At 34.0% G+C, this 4776-nt stretch overlaps 1 protein-coding gene across 2 annotated transcripts in view; it reads right to left on the bottom strand.

The window, feature by feature from the left end:
- Positions 1-648: 648 nt before the first annotated feature.
- LOC106871749 (uncharacterized) overlaps positions 649-4776 on the bottom strand; it is a 34846-nt gene continuing 30718 nt past the window's right edge. For both annotated transcript variants that reach the window (XM_014918375.3, XM_014918376.3), the window contains exon 4: positions 649-4776. This exon is cut by the window's right edge and continues 2457 nt beyond it. The gene's annotated coding sequence lies outside the window, so the exon portion shown is untranslated.

Below are 4776 nucleotides of genomic sequence, written 5' to 3'. Positions count from 1 at the left end.
TTCTTTTCCTGTATGGCAATCATTGTATTTTATAACGGAGAATAACCTGTCACTTACCAGTTCATTTCATCTCAAGTCGTATATCATTTCCACATTTTCCTTTATTACCAACCTTCGTTATAGGTTCCTTCATGTGCTGCCATTGATTTTACACTGTGGTGACCATAATTGGGAATAATAGTCTAGATGGCTGAAGACAAATACCCTTTAGAGAACCATCTTGGTTTCCTGCCCTTTTTTTCTATTAAGTTCTTAGAATCCATCTGGTCAGCTGCCATTATTTCCTTGTCCACTTACCTATCTGTACAGTATAATAATAATGGTTTCAAATTTTGCCACAAGAGCAGCAGTTTTGTGGGGAAGGGATGAGTCATTTACATTAACCCCAGCGTTTAACTGGTACTTATTTTATCGACACTGAAAGGTTGAAAGATAAAGCCGACCTCAATGGAATTTGAACTCAGAATGTAATGATGGGCAAAATACTGCTAAGCATTTCGCTCAGTGCACTCATGATTCTGCCAGCTCACCGCCTTCTTCTTCTTAATAATAATAATAATGACGACGACGACGACTCCAACCACGAGTCTGCTACCCTAACCACTGGGCCATTGCGCCTCCACTCACCAAAGAAATAACCAAACACAATTTGGAATAGTTGCATTGTTTTTTTGTTTTTTTTAATTTTTAAAATTTTATTCATCTTTAAAAAGTTAATGACGTAGGAGTGGGTGGGGGAGTTGCAATTAAATTACATCCAATGAAAAGGAGAAAAAAAAAAGAACAATTTACTTTTGGCAGGGTGGGGTGGAGAAAGGGCCAGGGGGAGGGGCGATTTTCTTGTTTTTAGTTTTTTTTTTTAGTTTTTTGGATTTTTTTCTTAAATAATATTGATCACATTTTCCATGTTTATCATCATCACCACCATCATCATCATCATAACCATAAACTTTATTCTCTGCCCAACCCAAACCTATTATTAAAATGGAAAAAAAAAAAAACCCAAAAAATATTAAATTTAAATTTAAAAAAAAACATAAATAATAACAATGATTTTTAAAAACAAAGGATGAGGGAAGGAGCAGGCAAGAGTAGATTATAGACAATTATTATTCCAACAGCTAATCTTTATTTAGTTTATCCGGCTCCCTCTAATCCCTTGCCAGGGATTAGCGAGAGTTGTAGTTTCAATTCTGACAGAAAAAGAAATATTTAAATATAATAAACCATTTAATACAATGTTGTACAGACTCTGAAAACCCACCACCCTTTAATAATGATAATAATAATAATAATAATAATAATGGTTTCAAATTTTGGCACAAGGCCAGAAATTTCGGTGAAAGGGGAAAGTCAATTACATTGACCCTAGTGCCCAACTGGTACTTATTTTATTGACCCCCTTAAAGGATAAAAGGCAAAGTTGATATCGGTAAAGATGGGCAAAAATAACGCTAAGCATTCTGTCAGCTTGTCACCCTAATAATAATAATAATAATAATCCTTTCTACTTTAGGCACAAGGCCTGAAATTTTTCAGGGTGGGGGAGCTAGTCAATTACATTGACCCCAGTGCCTGTTTTGTTGATCCCAAAAGGGGGTAATAATAATATTATTATTAATAATAATTGTTTCAAAACCAAGCACAAAGCCAGAAATTTGGAAAGAGGGCAACAGTTGATTACATCAACCCCAGTATTTCACTGGTACTTTATTTTACTGACCTTAAAGAATGAAAGGCAAAGTTGGCCTAGGTAGGGTTTAAACTCAGAATGTAAAGAGAAGCAACTACACAGCAAAAGGTATTAAGTATAATGCTCTAATGATTCAGCCATGATAGTTCCTTCATCATTTAAATAATTTTCTTTTCTTTTTTTCCTTTTTATTTTTTTTTTCCATGCTGGCAGGGATTCAATGAACCTCCCAGAGTTTCATCACTTGATGTGATCTGAATCATCTAGCACACACAGGAACAGAAAAAAAGCAGCCAAGGTGGACTAGGTACATTTTATCATGCCATTAGCACTAGAGAAGAGGTAGGTCGTCCTATGTAACAATATTAAAGAGAAATGATAATAAGAAGAAGAAGAATAACGATTTCTTTTTCTTTGCCACCAGGGCAACAATAACCATAATAATGGTTTCAAATTTTGCCACAAGGGCAACAATTTTGAGGGGAGGGATGAGTCGCAGTGTTCAACTGGTACTTATTTTATCAACCCCCAAAAGGATGGTAAAGTCGACCTTGGCGGAATTTGAATTCAGAACGTACCAACGGGCAAAATACCGCTAAGCATTTAGTCCAGCATGCTAACGATTCTGCCAGCTCGCCATCTTAATAATAATAATAATAATAATAATAATAATAATAATAATAATAACAATGAGGGTTTCAAATTTTGGCCCAAGGCCATCAGTTTTACAGGGAAATGGATAAGTCAATTCTACTGACCCCAAACAGTGCTCAACTGGTACTTAATTTATCAACCTGGGAAGGATGAAGGGCAAAGTTGACCTCAATGTGATTCAACCTAAGAACTTCAAGGGCCAGATGAAGGGCACTGCTAAGCAGTTTGACATTCTAACAATTCTGTCAGCTCACTACCACCACAATAATAATAATAATAGTTCCAAATTTTTCCACAAGGGCAGCAATTTGAAGTAAGTCGATTACATCGACCCCAGTGTTCAAATGGTACTTATTTTATCGACCCCGAAAGGATGAAAGACAAAGTCAACCTAGGAAGACTTTGAACAATAATAATAATAATCCTTTCTGCTATAGGCATAAGATCTGGAATTTGTGGGGAGAGGGGGATAGTCGATCACATTGACCCCAGTACTCAACTGGTACTTATTTTTATCGACCCCGAGAGGATGGAAGGCAAAGTTAACCCCAGCAGAATTTGAACTCAGAACGTAAACACAGACGAAACGCTGCTAAGCATTTTGCCCCAGAATGCTAACAATTCTGCCAGCTCACTGCCTTAATAATATTAATAATAATAATAATAATAATAATAATAATAATAATGGTTTCGAATTTTTGGCATACAGCCAGTAAGTTTGTGGGAGGGGGCTAAGTCAATTACACCAGCCCTCAGTATTCAGTTGGTACTTATTTTATTGACCCCGAAAGGATGAATAGGCAAAGATGACCTTAGTGGGATTTGAACTCAGAATCTAAAGATAAATGAAACGTTGCTAAGCATTTTGCCCAGCGTGATAATGATTCTGCCACACACCACTTTAAAATATCGATAATCCTTTCTACTTAAGACACAAGGCCTAAAATTTGGGGGGGGGGGGACTAGTCTGATGACATCGACTCCCGGTGTTCAACTGGTCTTTATTTTACCAACCCAGAAAGGATGAAAGGCAAAGTTGACCTTGGTGGTATTTGAACTCAGAATGCAACTATTTTGCCTGCTGTGCTAACCATTCTGCCAAGCTCACCACCTTCAATAATAATAATAATAAGTTATTCGTGTCTTTTTACACTGTCATTGTAACTGAATAAAATTTCATTCAAACTGTTTTACAAAACAAAAATAATATATTTAAATTAGAAATTTTGCCTTGGCAAAGCCACTCAAAATTAAGTGACATTAGTTAAAAAACAAAAATATATATAATTAAGAGGGTATTTGATAAAATATTTCATTTAATTTTCCTTCCTGATGATAATAACAGCAAAAACAATTAGCATCTCACAAATTACATTAATTAGCCACATTCATCAAGTATAGTTTTAATTAATTTTAATTTGGTATATTAATTTATATATTTTTATGTAAACCACCCCTCACAACTACACTTTTTATTTTATTTTTGGCTTTGTTTATAATTTAAATATTTAAATATGTAAATAGATATTATATAAGTGTGTGTGTGTATAAGTGTGTATGTAATACTTGTGCATGTGAATATATACATATTACACAGTATGTGTAAGTATTTATATACGTTGATATATATACATACATGCACACACACACACACATATATATATACAGGGTGTCCATAAAGTCTAGGTACATGGAGTAAATAAAATTATAATATAAACAATTAGATATAAGAAATAATAATTTCTTACAGTATGTGTTAATCCCCATGTGGGTACATGGAGTAAATAAAATCATAACATAAACAATTAAATATTAAAATAATAATTTCTTAAAGTATGTGTTAATCCCCATGTACCCAGACTTTGTGGACACCTTGTGTGTATGTGTATATATATATATATATATATATATATATATGTATTTTCTCTCTTTTCAACTTTTCCCTGAAGAAGGTCACTGTCCAAGACGTGCTCTTTTTGCCAATTTTACTATATATATATATAAACATACATGCTTGTGTACATGCATACACACACACACACACACACACACACAGACATAGACATAGATATATACACATATAGATATACATACAAATAGACAGATGCGTGTAATTCCCCAAGCCCATAATATTGAAGAATATGAATGCATGTATATGTATATTTTTACATGTGAGTGTTTCTGTGTGTACATGTGTACAAAGAGGAATATAGAGAGAGCAAGCAGATTAGAAATTGTTTTGTTTTAATCTTATTCTAATCAGTGTGTGTGTGTGTGTGTGTGTGTGTGTGTGTGTGTGTGTGTGTGTGTGTGTGTGTGTGTGTGTGTGTGTATACACATACATATGTATACATACGTATAAAGTTTTTAAAGGAGATCAAATAATATAACAAAAATGAATAAGTTTTTGCCAAAAATAATAACAAACA

Source organism: Octopus bimaculoides, chromosome 26 (assembly GCF_046866305.1).
Source record: "Octopus bimaculoides isolate indiv1 chromosome 26, ASM4686630v1, whole genome shotgun sequence".
NCBI lineage: Eukaryota > Metazoa > Mollusca > Cephalopoda > Octopoda > Octopodidae > Octopus > Octopus bimaculoides.
Note: the sequence above shows the minus strand (reverse complement) of the source record. Positions and strands in the feature narration are given on the sequence as shown.